Genomic DNA, 19,603 nt, shown 5'->3' with positions numbered 1-19,603 from the left:
GCCTTTGCGGAGGCCGAGACTAAGCCTTTGCGGAGGCCGAGACTAAGCCTTTGCGGAGGCCGAGACTAAGCCTTTGCGGAGGCCGAGACTAAGCCATTGCGGAGGCCGAGACTAAGCCATTGCGGAGGCCGAGACAAAGCCATTGCGGAGGCCGAGACAAAGCCATTGCGGATGCCGAGACTAATCCATTGCGGATGCCGAGACTAATCCATTGCGGATGCCGAGACTAATCCATTGCGGAGGCCGCGGGGATGGCACAGTCCAAGAAGAAGGGGAGTGTGGATAAGATGCACATCTCTCTCCAGAATACGCTCTCTCCCAACAATGTGTGCACATTCATTACATTCAGTACATATATATACATTCAGTACATATATCACCAGTAATACATTTACCAGTAATTCCTATCATTTCTAATCTACAATGTTTGTGTGGTTATAGTCATTTCTGTTAATGCAGTCACTAATGAGCTGAGGAGCTTCTCAAAGTAATGTTTTCTTCACCTCAAACTGCAAGCAAATGGACTCTGTTTTTCATCCATTGGGAATGACAACGGTTCCTCAATGTATTTGAAAAACCTTTCAAACTCGATAACCACTCAGCGTGAAAGGGAAAAATGTCATGCTCTGATCCAGTGGAAACATCATAAAATAGGTCTACCTGGTGAGCTCTTATCCCTTACGCAAAATAGCCTACAGCTGTGTCTGTCCCAAATTCACTGGTGCTGGAAACTCTGAGGGCCCAGAATATTTTATACACTGTTGCAAGTTTGCTAGCTCAAGAGCAAGATTCTGGCCAGACTCAAGATGATAATTGATAAAATGATTCAAGTTCATTGCAGACAGGCCATGCGTAGCCAATTTTGATTTCTAGGATATTTATTTTTAGCAGGATATTTTCTACCTGCAGGCTGCAATGTTCTTAATTGTTGGCTTAATGTAGGCAATTTTTTACATAGTTGGCAATGGCAATAGAAGTTACTTTTTAGGTTTGTATCATTTAGATTTGGATAGAATTTTGATTAACCACAGGACAATGATTTTGAGATATGAAGACATTATTAGAAATGAAATGAAACTGTTCCACAAAAATGTACAAATAAAAACCATTACTGGCACGCAGATTGGTAGAAATGATAAGATAAATTGCCATTTAACATGAGAAAGGTTGCCGACGACTCGTGTAGCCTATTACCAGCAACTTCAGGTGAGTAATGGCAGAATCTGCGAAAGCCAGCAGGAGGAGGATGGCCGGGTCGGGTTAAGTTTTTCTTCTTCTGGTTATCTTGATCTCTGGTCATTTGTGTATTATTTCATAAAACAGTGCACTTAAAGCATCAGACGGCATATAGCTGATTTATTAAAACACATAGGGTGTGTCTATATATGGAAAAACACACGTTTTAACATTTTAACCAATCAATTGGTCGAAAGAAGAGACGACTTTCGGTCGGCCAAGATTTTTTTTATTTTGGGGGACAGCCCTATAATGAAATATAATTATCTCCAGCATCTAACAATCTGCTCATGATTCAGAGTGGAGGTGGAGGGGCATCTCTGCCTTTGCAAAGCATCCTTTGAATGTTGTTCAATATACAACTTTGTAACTGTACTATTACCATGTTATTACCACTTTATTCCGTGCTGTAATATAAAGTGCTAGCCTGCTGGTATAAAGACATTCAGGTCAACATAAGGGTAAAATGCCCTTACATTCCACTCCATTAAGATCAGCCTCCAGAAATCTCCATGTTGACTGTTACATATCCTCCTCCACTTAAACTATGCTCAGACAAGAGAGAGTCAACAGTCTGTTCTGCACTGAATCAGTCTGACTGAACAGTCTGTTCTGCACTGAATCAGTCTGACTGAACAGTCTGTTCTGCACTGAATCAGTCTGACTGAACAGTCTGTTCTGCACTGAATCAGTCTGACTGAACAGTCTGTTCTGCACTGAATCAGTCTGACTGGAAAATAAAAGCCTCAGGCTGTATCCCAAATATTCCCTATTATAGTGCACTACTTTTGACCCAGTTTCAGTCTGTTTTGGAATGGGTGGCCAACAATAAACTGGTCCTGAACATCTTTAAAACTAAGAGCATTTTATTTGGTACAAATCATTCCCTAAACCATATAGACCTCAGCTGAGCCTGGTAATGAATGGTGTGGCTGTTGAACAAGTTGAGGAGACTAAATCATTTGGTGCTACCTTAGATTGTAAACTGTTATGGTCAAAACATATAGATGTAATGGGTGTAAAGATGGGGAGAGGTCTGTCCGTAATAAAGAGATGCTCTGCTTTTTTGACACCAAATTCCAAAAAGCAAGTCCTGCAGGCTCTAGTTTGTCTTATCTTGATTATTGTCCAGTCGTGTGATCAAGTGCTGCAAGGAAAGACCTAGTTAAGCAGCAGCTGGCCCAGAACAGAGTGGCACGTCTTGTTCTTCATTGTAATCAGAGGGCTGATATGAATACTATGCATGCCAGTCTCTCTTCACTAAGAGTTGAGGAGAGACTGACTGCATCACTTATTTTTATAATAAACATTCATGTGATTAAAATTCCAAATTGTTTGCATAGTCAACTTACACACAGCTCTGACACACACTTACCCCACCAGACATGCCACCAGGGGTCTTTTCACAGTCCCCAAATACAGAACAATCTCAATAAAGCGTACAGTATTATATAGAGCCATTATTGCATGGAACAACTGTTGCTTAAACCTAAGCAAAGCTCCTTGGTTCAGTCCCTATGACCGTTCCCTCTAAGCTGCGCACTTCCTCCAGGACTGCCACGCAGAAGAAATACCATGTCGCACAGAGACGCAAGAGATTGAACTTCACGGAGTTCGCCCCATTAGTTTGCAGTATATAGATCAATGTTTTTTCTGTGATCGAATCAACATTATATCAGCCCCTTTCCAATGCAACAAACCAAAACAAAGCTAACTTTGCAAGATTGAATCTGTGATTTTGTTGTTAGCAGAGCCAGAGCGCAATGGAGTCGAATTCTATTGGCGGTGTAGCCCAGGTGGGGTCTTTCAATCACCCGCAAGTGAATATGCTTTTCAGATCTGACGATCAGAGCGCAGAGCCGCACGTGTGTGCACATTTGTTGATATTATTCGCTAGTTGGCGAGTTATTAGCCCAGTTATAGATAAGTATAGGTCATCAATGTGAAGTTACTGCTTCCTACAACAGCACAAAATGTGTAGGATACATTTCAAGCTGTCTTTGAAAAGCCAGTCAGGTAAAAAGCTTACGTCTTAATTAAATTGGGCATTTTGTATTTTGAGACAGGCTTGAATATGCAAATAAGCCAACAGGCAGAGGGGTAGCCTACACGATATAATTCTCTGTATGGTAATAGTAATTCATTTTATGTTGTAAAGTGGTTTCTTGCATCATACAACCCAATACAATGCAATTTACAGTCATCTATTTGGCCCATGGTGTTACAGACCAAGTAAAAAATCATTAATTAATGTAAAGCCCTTCATAATGTAAAAACGTTTTTTTTTAAAGTCTCATGCAATGTAGCCCTGCATTGAACACCACATATAGGCTACCGTAAGATATATCATATAAATCAAAATGTTATGGGATTCGGTCCATTGGTTTTGTTGGTAGGCCTACATTATGCTCAAATAGCTGGCCATTGGCTACTGCCTAAAACTGTAACGTTACAGCTTCCGTGTTTACTGTAAACATTCGCACAATGTTCAAGTGTCTGCTTACAAGACCAGTGCCCCCGAAAATGTGAGGGAACACTGGTCCCTATGCAGCATTAGCGACAGTGCGGCTCAGACAAAGCTGCTTTGTCTCCACAATACTGATCTGAGAAGATTGAAAGCGTAAACGCTTAGCTAAGAGTCTTATTGGATCAAATGTCATGTCCATTATCAAAGCTCAAGTCTGTACACAACAAAGCCACAACCTCATTGCTGTAGTACGACCACATCTGCGACAACATGCACATCTGCGATAAGCAGTTGGCGGGAATGGTTCAAAGCAACAACTGTAACACTTATATTAAATGATAGGCCTATAGTACCTCAACTAATCCAGCGTAGCGTTAGCCTATAGGCAACATAAAGTTTCAAGTGTCTGACAACATCGTAAGTCAACAGGCATTTTGATCTCATCTGGATATGCATGGTGGTGTCACTATGCTTGATATACTTGATAATGATGTGTGTTATTCAAACACATAGCCAGTTAAACAGGTTAAGGAAACCGGCCAGGGCATCGACAGGCAAACGTCTGTGGCAGCAGTCAGTACACCTGGCTTGTGTCCCATATGACACCCTATCCCCTATATAAATGCACAGCAAAGTTTACTTTCAGATTTTCTTTTAAAAGTACTGACTAGCGCACACACACAAATTACTATACACACACACACACATACCTCAAAGTACTACACACACACACCTCAAAAAACTATACACACACACCTCAAACCGCCAGTCGCCAGACATGTTTGAACTGTCAGCAGCAGTCTCTCTCTCTCTCTCTCTCTTCTCGCTCCCTCCCCTCTCCCCCTCTCTCCTCCCTTACTCCAGGCCCATGGAGCTCCGCACTCAGCCCTGTGACACGCATGAGTAATCCGCTCAACTATCACTGGTAGCTCTGAGAAACCCCCCCCCCCACAACCACCCCGACCATTATACATCCGCTCAAAACAGAAGAGGATGTGGCTGCAAAGAGAAAATGGTTGGGAAAAACAGACTAGTGTCATTCATACACACCCAATGGCTGACGTTTTCAATGAGGCTAATCCTGTCAGAAACAAACTCAGCGGATGAAAGATGTTTTAGAACGCAACAGAATATGCAGAGTCATATCAACAGCAACACTGAACTGGGATACACCCCCGGTTATAAAGATCATGTTCACAGCTACAGTGAGTTGCACGTGATGTGAGACACTCTGTCGGCGTCCCAAATTGCACCCTCTACCCTCTGGGGTACTGTGCTAAATACGGAATAGGAAGGACGCAGTGTCCGATTTTCCTTCTTCTCCTTATGTAGTCCCGGTGATAGATTTTTCACAAATGAGGATAAGTCTAACCACAGTGTTGGATAAAGAATAGACAAGGTACTGCAGCATCTTTCTGCAATACAACTTTACAGTGAGAGGGAGGTTGGAGTGGGTGGGTGCGCGTGTGTTGGAACCCAACACAGACAGGCAGAAGGGACAAGATAGTATTTCTCCATGTCAATAACAGTAACCCAATCCTTTCTCATGGTTGCTATGCAATATTGTCCTCAGACACTAATACGATTCCCTCAGACACTTTATACTCCAATAACACAGTTCACTGATATGACACCCTATTCCCTAAATGACACCCTATTCCCTATATAGTGCAGTGGGTCCTGATCAAAATGAGTGCACTACATAGGGAATGTACTGGCATTTGGGATGCAACTATGGTCAGGGGACAGGTCCCAGATCAGAATACCTTGACATACAGTTGAAGTCGGAAGTTTACGTACACTTAGTTTGGAGTCATTAAAACTTGTTTTTCAACCACTCCACAAATGTCTTGTTAACAAACTATAGTTTTGGCGAGTTGGTTAGGACATCTACTTTGTGCATGACACAAGTCATTTTCCCAACAATTATTTACAGACAGATTATTTCACTTATCACAATTCTAGTGGGTCAGAAGTTTACATACACTAAGTTGACTGTGCCATTAAACAGCTTGAAAATTCCAGAAAATTATGTCATGGCTGTAGAAGCTTCTGATAGGCTAATTGACATAATGATACAAGTTAATTGGAGGTGTAACTGTATGTATATCAAGGCCTACCTTCAAACTCAGTGCCTCTTTGCTTGACATCATGGGAAAAACAAAATAAATCAGCCAAGACCTCAGAAAAAAATTTGTAGACCTCTACAAGTCTGGTTCATCGTTGGGAGCAATTTCCAAACGCCTGAAGGTACCACGTTCATCTGTACAAACAATAGTACGCAAGTATAAACACCATGGGACGACGCAGCCGTCATACCGCTTAGGAAGGAGACGCGTTCTGTCTCCTAGAGATGAATGTACTTTGGTGCGAAAAGTGCAAATCAATCCTAGAACAACAGCAAAGGACCTTGTGAAGATGCTGGAGGAAACAGATACAAAAGTATCTATATCCACAGTAAAACGAGTCCTATATCGACATAACCTGAAAGGCTGCTCAGCAAGGAAGAAGCCACTGCTTCAAAACCGTCATAAAAAAGCCAGACTACGGTTTGCAACAGCACATGGGGATAAAGATTGTACTTTTTGTAGAAATGTCATCTGATCTGATAAAACAAAAATAGAACTGTCTGGCCATAATGACCATCGTTATGTTTGGAGGAAAAAGGGGGACGCTTGCAAGCCGAAGGACACCATCCCAACCGTGAAGCACGGGGGTGGCAGCATCATGTTGTGGGGGTGCTTTGCTGCAGGAGGGGTCAGTCGAGTCAGTCTAATTGATGACATTGTTTATCTGAGATGACATAATTAATAAACCATGTAAAAACAGGTTATTCCTCAAGGGGGGGACACTACATGTCATTGTATAAACAAAGTGTATGAAAATGCAGTGAGTCTCTCTCCGCATCTGTGCACTGTCTGTGTCACATGGATGGTACTAAAGATAACATAGAGTTAGAGAGATGAGGGAGAGGTACAAAACAAAAACAAAAAGACTTGAGGGGGAGATCAAGAGAGAGAGTGAAATAGAGAGGGGGACAGCGAGAAAGGAGAGAGAATAAAGAAGAGATAAGAGAAGACAGAGAGTGACATATTGTGAAAGAGAGAGGGGACAGAGGTGTGAGGGAGAGAGAGACACTCCATAACACATTGCAAGAGTCTGTCGGTCAGGAAGCTTAGCTAGCTACAGAAGCAGCATACAGAACTATTTGTCTACGGTAATCACTGCAGAATGGATTATGACAACAGTAGTGGAAGAGAGAGGGCCCTGAGGCTATGGTCTTTGGGTGAGGCAGTGGTGGTGAGGAGGAGATGATCAGTGAATCAGTCAGGTTTTACACACAAAACCAAACAACAAGAGTAAGTCTGGACTGAAGATCCTCAGGACATTAGAGAGAAAGTCAGAGACAAGACTTAGGAGAAGAACAAATATAGAATAAACTCACAAGGCAGGTAGGTTGCTTCCTCCCACAGATCGTCACCAAACTAGGTAGGATGACATGGGCATGGGCAAAAACAAATTGGTTCTCAAGCGAAACAGCACAAACAGCTGCTCAGAGGAAAAAAAGGTCTGTCCCAGAAAGACCTACTTAATATTTTTACCAGCTTGACTGACGGTGATGTTTTTGTTTCGTTTCCTGCTCAGGCAGGGGACACTTCCTTCCTGTCCAGACAGAGACAGCACCTGCACCATTTACTTTTCTGTGTGTTTCCTGTGTGCCTGAGTCTCTACACACTGTGTCTACTCCCTACACTAACTCTACTGTGTCTCTATGTGTCTACTTTCTATAATCTTAGAAAAAAAGGTTCCAAAAGGGTTCTTCAGCTGTGCACATAGGATAACTCTTTTTGGTTCCATGTAGAACTCTCTGTGGAAAGGGTTCTACATGGAACACAAATGGGTTCTACCTGGAACCAAAAAGGGTTCTTCAAAGGGTTCTCCTATGGGGACAACGGAAGAACTCTTTTAGGTTCTAGATAGCACCTTTTTTCTAAGAGAGTGTGTCTCTACCGTGTCTCTCGTCTTACCAGAGGACATCAGTTTGGAGCACGGGAGCCGCTCTATTTCCTCAATCAACTGGACAAATAAGCACAAAAACAGGCATTGTTTTTCTTCTGCTTTCTTCCAACAGCTGGAGAAGCTAGAGAGGAAAACAAGCATGTACAGTGGCTTGGAAAGTATTCACCCCTCTTGGCATGTTTCCTATTTTGTTGCCTTTTGGGGGGTTTGTATCATTTGATTTACACAACATGCCTACCACTTTGAAGATGCAAAAAAAAAATTTTGGTGAAGAAAACAAGAAATAAGACAAAAAAACAGAACTTGAGCATGCAGAAACTATTCACCCCCCCCCCCAAAGTCAATACTTTGTAGAGCCACCTTTTGCAGCAATTACATATGTCTCTATAAGCTTGGCACATCTAGCCACTGGGATTTTTCCCCATTCTTCAAGGTAAATCTGCTCCTTCAAGTTGGATGGGTTCCGCTGGTGTACAGCAATCTTTAAGTCATAACATAGATTCACAATTGGACAGAGGTCTGGCCTTTGACTAGGCCATTCCAAGACATTTAAAAATGTTCCCCTTAAACCACCCGAGTGTTGCTTTAGCAGTATGCTTACAGTCATTGTCCTGCTGGAAGGTGAACCTCCGTCCCAGTCTCAAGTCTCTGAAAGACTGAAACAGGTTTCCCTCAAGAATTTCCCTGTATTTAGCACCATGCTTCACTGTGGGGATGGTGGTCTCGGGGTGATGAGAGGTGTTGGGTTTGCGCCAGACACAGCGTTTTCGTTGATGGCCAAAAAGCTCAATTTTAGTCTCATCTGACCATAGTACCTTCTTCCATATGTTTGGGGAGTCTCCCACATGCGTTTTGGCGAAAACCAAACGCAAAACACTTTTTTCTAGCCACTCTTCCGTAAAGCCCAGCTCTGTGGCGTGTACGGCTGAAGATGGTCCTATGAACAGATACTCCAATCTCCGCTGTGGAGCTTTGCAGCTCCTTCAGGGTTGTCTTTGTTGCCTCTCTGATTAATGCCCTCCTTGCCTGGTCCGTGAGTTTTGGTTGGCGGTCCCCCTGGTGCCATATTTTTTTCATTACTAAATAATGGATTTAAATGGTGCTCCGTGGGATGTTCAAAGTTTCTGATATTTTTTTATAACCCAACCCTGATCTGTACTTCTCCACAACTTTGTCCCTGACCTGTTTGGAGAGCTCCTTGGTCTTTATGGTTCCGCTTGCTTGGTGGTGCCCCTTGCTTAGTGGTGTTACAGACTCTGGGGCCTTTCAGAACAGGTGTATATATACTGAGATGATCATGTGACAGATCATGTGACACTTAGAATGCACACAGGTGAACTTTATTTAACGAATTATGTGACTTCTAAAGGTAATGGGTTGCACCAGATCTTATTTAGGGGCTTCATAGCAAAGGTGTGAATACATATGCACGCACCACTTTTCAATTTTTTATTTTGGGGATTTAAATTTAAAAAATGCCCTTTGTGCTGTTGTCTGTGCCCAATAATGTTTGTACCCTGTTTTGTGCTGCTGCCATGTTGGGTTGCTACCATGTTGCTGTCGTCATGTGTTGCCGCCATGCTGTTGTTGTCTTAGGTCTCTCTTTATGTAGTGTTGTGTTGTCTCTCTTGTCGTGATAAGTGTTATGTCCTATATTTTTATTTCATTTTTTAATTATTATTAAAACAATGTAATCCCCCTTTCCCCGCAGGAGGCCTTTTGCCTTTTGGTAGGCCGTCATTGTAAATAAGAATTTGTTCTTAACTGACTTGCCTAGTTAAATAAAGGTTAAATTTTTTTTTTAATAAATACAGAAGATAGCCCTATTTGGTAAAATACCAAGTCGATATTATGGCAAGAACAGCTCAAATAAGCAGAGAAATGAGAGTCCATCCTTACTTTAAGACATGAAGGTCAGTCAATGCGGAAAATTAAGAACTAAGAATTAAGAAAGTTTCGACGAACCGCCCATGCTGTCTCTGCCAGGCCGGTTCCCCTCTCTCCACTGGGATTCTCTGCCTCTAACCCTGTTACAGGGGCTGAGTCACTGGCTTGCTGGTGCTCTTTCATGCCGTCCCTAGGAGGGGTGCGTCACTTGAGTGGGTTGAGTTACTGACGTGATCTTCCTGTCTGGGTTGGCGCCCCCCCTTGGTTTGTGCTGTGGTGGAGACCTTTGTGGGCTATACTCGGCCTTGTCTCAGGATTGTAAGTTGGTGGTTGAGGATTTCCCTCTAGTGGTGCGGGGGCTGTGCTTTGGCAAAGTGGGTGGGGTTATATCCTTCCTGTTTGGCCCTGTCCGGGGGTTTCTTCAGATGGGGCCACAGTGTCTCCTGACCGCTCCTGTCTCAGCCTCCAGTATTTATGCTGCAGTAGTTTATGTGTCGGGGGGCTAGGGTCAGTTGGTTACCTGGAGTACTTCTCCTGTCTTATCCAGTGTCCTGTGTGAATTTAAGTATGCTCTCTCTAATTCTCTCGTTCTCTCTTTCTCTCTGAGAACCTGAGCCCTAGGACCATACGTCAGGACTACCGGGCATGATGACWCCTTGCTGTCCCCAGTCCGCCTGGCCTTGCTGCTATTCCAGTTTCAACTGTTCTGCCTGCGGTTATGGAACCCCTACCTGTCCCAGACCTGCTGTTTTCAACTCTTAATGATCGGCTATGAAAAGCCAACTGAGATTTATTCCTGATTATTATTTGACCATGCTTGTCAYTTATGAACATTTTTGAACATCTTGGCACAGTTCTGTTATAATCTCCACCCGGCACAGCCAGAAGAGGACTGGCCACCCCTCATAGCCTGGTTCCTCTCTAGGTTTCTTCCTAGGTTTTGGCCTTTCTAGGGAGTTTTTCCTAGCCACCGTGCTTCTACACCTGCATTACTAGCTGTTTGGGGTTTTAGGCTGGGTGTCTGTACAGCACTTCGAGATATTAGCTGATGTACGAAGGGCTATATAAAATAAAATTGATTGATTGATTCTTCAAGTGCAGTCGCAAAAACCATCAAGCGCTATGATTAAACTGGCTCTCATGAGGACCGCCACAGGAAAGGAAGACCCAGAGTTACCTCTGCTGTAGAATTGCAGCCCAAATAAATGTTTCACAGAGTTCAAGTAACAGACATCTCAACATCAAAGAAACCACTACTAAAGGACATGAATAATAAGAAGAGACTTGCTTGGGCCAAGAAACACAAGCAATGAACATTAGACCGGTGGAAATCTGTCCTTTGGTCTGATGAGTCCAAATTTGAGATTTTTGGTTCCAGTCACTGTGTCTTTGTGAGACGCAGAGTATGTGAACGGATGATCTCTGCATGTGTGGTTCCCAATGTGAAGCATGGAGGAGGAGGTGTTATGGTGTGGGGGTGCTTCCTAGTTACACTGTCAGTGGTTTATTTAGAATTCAAGGTACACTTAACCAGCCTGGCTACAACAGCATTCTGCAGCGTTATGCCATTTCATCTGGTTTGCGCTAAGTGGGACTATCATTTTTATTTCAACAGGACAATGACCCAAAACACACCTCCAGGCTGTGTAAGGGCTATTTGACCAAGAAGAAGAGTGATGGAGTGCTGCATCAGATGACCTGGCCTCCACAGTCACCTGACCTCAACCCAATTGAGATGGTTAAGGATGAGTTGGACCGAAAAGTGAAAGAAAAGCAGCCAACAAGTGCTCAGTATATGTGGGAACTCCTTCAAGATTGTTGGAAAAGCATTCCAGGTGAAGCTGGTTGAGAGAATGTCAAGAGTGTGCAAAGCTGTCATCAAGGCAAAGGGTGGCTACTTTGAAGAATCTCAAATATATTTTGATTAGTTTAACACTTTTTTTGGTTACTACATGATTTCATATGTGTTATTTCATAGTTTTGATGTATTCACTATTATTCTACAATGTAGAAAATAGTAAAAAATAAAGAAAAACCCTTGAATGAGTAGGTGTGTGCAAACTTTTGACTGGTACTGTATATGTGACCGACCTCCTTGATTCAGTCTTATGTATCAACATCTTAAATTGTGTGCTTTACATTGGATAAAACCAGAGACACAGAGCTACAAAATGGTATATCATAAACTGCATTTGAGGAACATTAGGAAAGTTATTCTGCTTTGAAATTTGAACAACTTGTAACCTCACTTTTGAGGAAATGGCCTGCTGGAAAATGACCTGCTGGACAGCTCTTCTTTGTCTACACCCATTCAGCATCATTCACACACTCTTAAGCCTTAGCCCCACCCAATCTCTGACCATTTTACTCGCCCTAGCAAAACTGGTTAGGCTGTTTTCATGTTATCCAGAGCGTTGGTGACTACCTGTGCTGCTGGCAACTAATCCAAACTCATCTCTCGGCATGTCCAACCCACTCATTATCTCAGCCAATCATGGCTAGCGGGAAGGTTGCTGGCTTTTTTTGTGGCTAAACCAACTAGGCTTGTAATTTAACAATTTTATTCCTATTTACAGATTGCATACAAGTTTGTTATCAAGGCACATGAAAGATCACATGTTCCATAAGGCATTTCTGCCAAAAAACACATTTTGATTAAAAAAAAAGTTTACGTTCAAATGGCTCTCCTGTGAAGTAGTGACCCGCGACGTACGCCTAGTTTCCTTAAACGGGTCACATATACAAATACCCAGATCAGCAGAATAAACTCAAATAACATTAAGGTATAATTTTTTTGCTATTTTGGCGCAGATTAGTTACAAATTAGTTACAAAAATAAATGTTTTGGGGTATGAAAAATGTACATCTGGTAGAAAGATTGTGATTGAATGTAGGAAAATATACATAAGGATACAAATGAAAGTGCAGCCATATAGTCATTCAGACCATACAAAAATGGCCTGCACAAGAAATCATAATTTAGACCTCGAGGATGCATGGTATTTAATCTCTCTCTCGTTGTGAGAGCATTTTAGAGGTTGCCACTTCTGATGGATGTGACCTGTTCCAGAAAGGGATTTTCCGCCAGAGGCTGGCGCATCAGCTCTGTTTGTAGAATTGGCCAGTGTTTTAGGATTGCACTTTTGATTTTGTTTGAACGCTGATTGTTACAAAGCACAGCCATGACGTGCTGTCCTTTTGGGGCTTCTGAGCTAGGAGGTGGGAGCGCTGAATGACAGGACTATAATATCCTCTGTTAGCAAACTTGTGTGTCATTTCCTTTGCCAGAGCGTCAAACTCTTTCAGTGTAGAGCAGTTGCGTCTCTGGTGTAGAAACTGGCCAGTTGGGATAGTGGTTTTGAGATGTCTCGGATGATAACTGTTGAAGTGGAGGACAGTATTCCTCTGTTGGTTTACAATAGATCGTAGTTTGGATTTTGTTAGCATCAACCTTGAATATTTTGAGATCTAGGAAGTTAATACTGTTGGGGCCACTTTCAACAGTGAATTGAAGGAAAGTCATTGTGTTGTTCAGATAACGGACAAAGTCATTAAGATTCTCTTTAGATGAACCGCAAAATAAAATTGTAGTCAACGTAGCGCTTCCAAAACTTAATATGGGGAAGAAAACGTTTCGTCTTTATTTTTAACATAAACTGCCTCCCATTCTCAAGAGCTCCAACAGAAAGTAATCAGGGGGATTTACAGAGTCGTCACGTGACTTTAGGAATTTGGCAATCAATTGTAGGCCTTCCGCATGGGGAATAACAGACTGGCCACATCTAATGTAACAAGTAGTACATCGGAATCAATTTGGCAGTCATTTAAGCAGTTGAGTAGATCTTTTGTGTCTTTTAAAAAGGATGGCAACTTGAAAACCATAAATTCCAGAAAAAAAATCTCTGAATTTCGAAAGGGGCTCTGTGACTGATCCTGTCGCTGATAATAGGTATGAGTGAAGGCTGAGTCCGGTTCTTATGTACTTTCAGAAGGGAATAGATAACTGGGGTGACTGGATAGGTGACATTTAGGAACTCGTTTTCACGCTTGGTGATCCAGCTTTGGTGAGACGCATGTTGTAACATGCTATCAATTTCTGATTTTAAAGAAGCAACAGGGTCACTTCGCAAGGGTTGATAGGAAAAATACAGTTTCAGGTGCTTTCCATTTTCAGAATTATAATAATTAATGTCCATAACAACTATCGCGCCACCTTTGTCCTCAGGTTTTATGACCATGTCCTTATTCTCCTGGAGATCTTTTAATGCTCGTCTTCCGGCTGGAGGAAGATTGTGATATTGGGGTCCCTGGTCATTTTTTTTATATATACAGTTTCCCATTCATTTTCAACCAGTCTGCCAAACAAGGTGACAAGTGGACTTGTATGGGTATGGAGTACAAACGATGAGGGTTTGGAGAAAGAACGAGGAGTAGGGGAGGGAGCGCTGTGTTTGGGTTCCCCTTTCTTTGTAGGGTCTTCCGATATGTAGCTTGTACTGGATCTGTTCAGAGGGGAAAATAAACAATGCAGGTGCAGTTGTTGCATGAATTTGTAGGTATCCACTTTCAATTTGAAGGCTTTCATGTTTTGAGTGGTGGAGAAAGAGTGTCCCTTACTTAGCATAGACTCCTGCGTCAGTGTCAAGAATGTTTTGTAGAGGTTCAGGACAGGAACTTGCCAGTCCTGGGTGACCACCTTAGTGGACCCCATGCCCCATCTGCCCCTCCTGGTCTTCTTCTTCTTGGTGGTTGGTGTCTGGCTGGGTGGGTGGATAGCTCGGTCTTCCGCAAAAGGGGGTGCATGGTCTCATTGTCTGTGTCACTTGGAGTGCTCATCTGGTCATCGGTTGAGAAGAGATTGCCACCTGCCTGTCTGCAGGTGTATCTTGTGTTTGTTCCCTGGCGGTTGTTGTTATTCCAGTCATAGACTGTTGTCTTTGTAGCCCTTTAAGTCTCTCATTTTATCCCCCAATACTGCTGTAATTGTTTTTTTAGCATCTCAATGGAGGTGGTCATTTCTCAAGCAAATTCAGCTGCCTCGTCTGATTTAGGGAGTTCTTTGATTTTGCTCTATACCATCTGTATAGCTCTCGAAAACTTTAAGCGGCATTCTGCCTTCTCCATACAGTTTTCAGGCATTCGTTTTCAGCCATGAACTACAATCCCGACGCTGGGATTTAACCTTTAGAAACTTAAATAATCGTTGCTTGCGATGCACCTCATCTTTGATCAATGAGGAAGAAGGCTTAAAATAAAAAGGATGCACTTACTGTAGTAGTTTTGCATAGATCCATATAGCTATGGGTGCCTCCGTCCGACAAAACTACACTTCCCAAGTTACACTTTCACACGTGTTCAGAGCATGCTAGATACACTACATGACAAAAAGTATGTGGACACCTGCTCGTCAAACATTTAATTCCAAATTCATGCGCATTAATATGGAGTTGGTCGCCCCTTTGCTGCTATAACAGCCTCCACTCTTCTGGGAAGGCTTGCCAATACAACATTGCTGCAGGGACTTGCTCCCCTGCAGCACTATTGTTGGGCGATTAGACATGGCTCGCAGTCGGCGTTCCAATTCATCCCAAAGGTGTTCGATGGAGTTGAGGTCTGTGCAAGCCAGTCAAGTTCTTCTACACCAATCTCGACAAACCATTTCTGTATGGACCTCGCATTGTCATGCTGAAACAGGAAAGGGCCTTCCCTAAACTGTTGCCAGAAAGTTGGAAGTACAGAATCATCTAGAATGTCATTGTATGCTGTACCGTTAAGATTTCCCTTCACTGGAACTAAGGGGCCTAACCTGAACCATGAAAAACAGCCCCAGCCTTATTCCTCCTCCACCAAACTTTACAGTTGGCACTATGCAGTTGGGCAGGTAGCGTTCTCCTGGCATCCGCCAAACCGAGATTTGTCCATCGGACTGCCAGATCATGAAGCGTGACTCATCACTCCAGAAAACACATTTCCACTGCTCCAGAGTCCAATGGCTTTACACCACTCCAGCTGATGCTTGGCATTGCGCATGGTGATCTTAGACTTTTGTGTGGCTGCTTGGTGATCTTAGACTTTTGTGTGGCTGCTTGGCCATGGAAACCCATTTCAGGAATCTCCCGACGAACAGTTATTGTGCTGACGTTGCTTCCAGAGGCAGTTTGGAACTCGGTAGTGAGTGTTGCAACCGAGGATATACGTTTGTTTACGCACTACGCGCTACAGCCCTCACCTGTCCCGTTCTGTGAGCTTGCGTGGCCTACCACTTCGCAGCTGACACGTTGTTGGCCCTAGACATTTCCACTTCACAATAACAGTACTTACAGTTGACCAGGGCAGCTCTAGCAGGGTAGAAATTTTGCGAACGGAATTATTGGAAAGGTGGCATCCTATGACCGTGGCACCTTGAAAGCCACTGAGCTCTTCAGTAAGGCCATTCTACTGCCAATGTTTGTCTATGGAGATTGCATGGCTGTGTGCTCGATTTTATACACCTGTCACCAACGGGTTTGGCTGAAATAGCCGAATCCACTCATTTGAAAGGGTGTCCACATACTTTTGTATATATAGTGTAGCTAATTAGCACAGGTGGACGCCTCGTCTTCCGCCTGTTTTCTTTAAACAAGCCCTGTAACATGGAGATAAGGCTGTGTGGGAACACTAACCATTACAAGGTGTGTATCAATTTAACCTTCTGTTTTTTGAAAATAATTTCTTGTTGATATGAAAGATAAGATCCTTATGCTTCCAAAACAGTACCGCAAGCGACGGGTGTTGATGTTCAGATTGAGCGTCGGGCTCTTAACAAACCCCCCCCCCCCAAGAATTTGAAATTATTTTCATACTTAAGTATATTAAAAACGAAATACTTTTACTCAAGTAGTATTTCAATGGGTGACTTTTACTCGAGTCATTTTCTATTAAGGTATCTTTACTTTTTCTCAAGTATGACAATTGGTTACTTTTTCCACCACTGACCACAGGGAGGAAATTGTTGGCATTCCTCAATACTGAAGCAAATATTGCAGTTTGTCCATAGTGGCACAAGAGGGGGGAAAGTACCCAACAAGCAAACACATATTCCCACACCCACACACACACACACACACGATTCACGGGCTAGCCTCTTCTACCGCCTAGTTATACTATGCTACTTCTACCTCTCTATATTACTCCTATACGGTCTACCATTCAATAGCCTACATGTCTCTCCGTGCAGTCGTTTCATTACAGAGCAGTAATAATGGTATGCCAGATTCCATTCAGAAGGAGAAGAAGCCTAAAATAATTCGTCCAAAATAAAGGAGTGTGTGACCCGTTTCAAAATGGAACAGCGATAATGTTATAGGGAAGACATTTAGCAATGCGCAACTTAATCCAAAGTTGTGCATGCTGGCTGATGTTCTTACGTTGATTTACAAGACTTCCACATACTAGCCTACTTCCAGATGCCATTTGATTTGACACGACCATACTATACCACAGGCAGACAGTGACAACATCCTACAAGACACTTGGTGTCAGTCAGTTTTTATGAAGAGAGAACGACTATAGCCAACTATAACAACAACAATACAGTAGGTACTAGAAGGCGTATGGAACCAAACTGGAAGGGGAGAGACGTAAAACAAAAACCATACGTCGATTTAATAGATGAGCATTAAATAACGATGAACATATGGTTAAAGGGGTGGTCACAATGTGCAGAGTAAACATCACCCATAGTGAGAAAGGAAGATCGACACATTGTTGCAACAAAATGCATCCCGTCTCAAGTGTCAGGTCCATAACGTAGCCTAAAGGATAACAGCAACATTCTGACAGCATCGCTACATTGTAGACACAATACTTATTCTGGTCCGGGTTGTTATGAACAACCAAACGTTGACCAAACATTGAAATGTTTCACTAACTGTTTGAAAACATATTTTAACCGTGGAACAAGTGAATACATGTTATAACACTCATGTAAAATACTGTATTAATGAAAAATAACTTCGTACATACGCGCAGAGGAGGTGGACCAGCAAGGAATTAGCAGCGAGGGAAATTACAGAGAGATGTAAAATGTACACTTTTTTAATATAACGTACCTTTCATGTGAAAAACAAATCCTAATTCCTTTTCAAAAACAATGAATCCGACCAAGTTGTATCAAAACGCTGTAGTACATCCAATTTGTCGTCAGCAAATGCAAACTAAAGTTTTAAATATAAACGGAGATTACACGCATGTGTCGAGCGCCAGACCTCTTTCCCTTTGGAACAGTAATAAGTAGGAATACATGTGGAAGGGTGGCTTCAAACCATGGATAGGGGGGTTAGTACAGATTTTATATACTTTAGTAGTTTGTTTTAATAACGACTGTTCTTCAGTGAAAATATCCGTAAATGCATATCTATTTTAATAGTCCAAGTATTCTCCTAGAGATATTTCGTTGCTCTTTTGATATCTATAAAGACTATGTAGATCGTAGGCTACTGCTCCCCCCTCAACGACTACCAGTTGGTATCGCTCACGGCTGCCTGTCATTCCATTCCTCTGGTCCCATAATTCCACACTGTAGCAGTGCAGTAGTATTTTGGAAGCCTGGTGGCACGGAGGGGGTAATACTGTATTTAGTAGTCTATTCTTGAAGGGAATATCCACTCAAAAACGAAATTTTGGTATTTTTTTCATTAGTCCACTGTTGATAGTCCCTAGATGTTTGACTTTCAAGAAGCAAAGTGTCACGGGCCACATCATCACGATGATGCAACATTACGTTTATAGGTATAGAGTTTGAAACCGTTAACGTTTCTGCTTGATTTTAGATGTATAAATCATAGGCTACTGGAATCATACTATGGATAGGGAGAAGATAATAAATACACCACATTTTTTAAGTAGGGATCATCCAAGAATGTCATCAGAATTTAGACTACCACAGTAGACTATAGGATAGTAGGCTATAGGCTGCACATGTCTAAACATTGCAGAACTGTTTCGGTTTTAGAGAGAAGCTGCTTGTCTGTATTTTCCCATTGTGAAGAAATTACATGTGGTGTGGCCCTAAAAATCTCCTGATACAATGGACTCTAGAGGACCATAATACTTAATCCCAAATGGCACCCTATTCCCTATATAGTGCACTACTTTTGACCAGGGCCCATAGTGCAGTAAATAGTGCACTACAGGGGATGCCATTTGGAATGTACAGGTGATCTCTGATCTGCCCCTCTGATCTGCCCCTCTTTGTTGCTCTGTTGACATGCAATTAGGGCAACCATAGAAATATAATTACTAGAAAAGAAAAAGCCCCTCAGACAACAATTAATTTATACTTGAATGGGAGTGCTCATTCTAGTAATTTTATTTATATGGACCCAACCCAGTGCAGACTGCCTGCCTGTCAGTGTAGAGAAATGGAGTGGCCAACATGAAAAGGGGCATGGTCGGAAGTGTGCCTACTCAGGCCATTCTAAACCCCCTTGGCCCTGCTCCTAGTGCTTTGATGTGACTGTAGAAAAGCTGGGCCCTGTGAACTACAAAGCCACCGAGACCATTCACCCCGGGACCCATAGACCACAAATCCCCATTCCCTGTCCTGTCTGTCTCCACCGCAGAGCTACTCAGGTTACCAGGCCTACTCTGAGACATAGAAGTAGGGATCGTAGCAATCGAGGAAACACAAGCTAATTCATTAGGACAGGATCCAGTGGAAAGCTGAGTCACCTGTCATTACTTTTGTTTATATCATATTCAACAGACTATTACAACAGGTAGCCTGGCTTACTGTACATCACAGGTGTTGACTGCAATGCACACACACACACACACACACACAAGCCTCTCCTCTCTCTCTCTCTCTCTTCTTCTCTTCTCTCTCTCGTCTTCTCTCTCTCTCTCGTCTCTCTCTCCTCTCTCTCTCTCTCTCTCTTCTCTCTCTCTCTCTCTCTCTCTCTCTCTCTCTCTCCTCTCCTCTCTCTCTCGCTCTCTCCCTTTCTCTCTCTCTCT

The 19,603-nt window shown here is 42.7% G+C and overlaps 1 protein-coding gene across 1 annotated transcript in view; it reads right to left on the bottom strand.

Annotated features, from left to right (window-relative positions):
• LOC111968973 (FERM domain-containing protein 6) overlaps positions 1-17,884 on the bottom strand; it is a 77,084-nt gene extending 59,200 nt beyond the window's left edge. Inside the window, 1 exon segment of the mRNA XM_070445090.1 lies at positions 17,701-17,884. The gene's annotated coding sequence lies outside the window, so the exon portion shown is untranslated.
• Between the last annotated feature and the right edge of the window lie 1,719 nt (positions 17,885-19,603).

Source organism: Salvelinus sp. IW2-2015, linkage group LG9, assembly GCF_002910315.2.
Source record: "Salvelinus sp. IW2-2015 linkage group LG9, ASM291031v2, whole genome shotgun sequence".
Taxonomy (NCBI): domain Eukaryota; kingdom Metazoa; phylum Chordata; class Actinopteri; order Salmoniformes; family Salmonidae; genus Salvelinus; species Salvelinus sp. IW2-2015.
The sequence above is the reverse complement of the archived record's forward strand: the minus strand, read 5'-3'. Positions and strand labels throughout refer to the sequence as shown.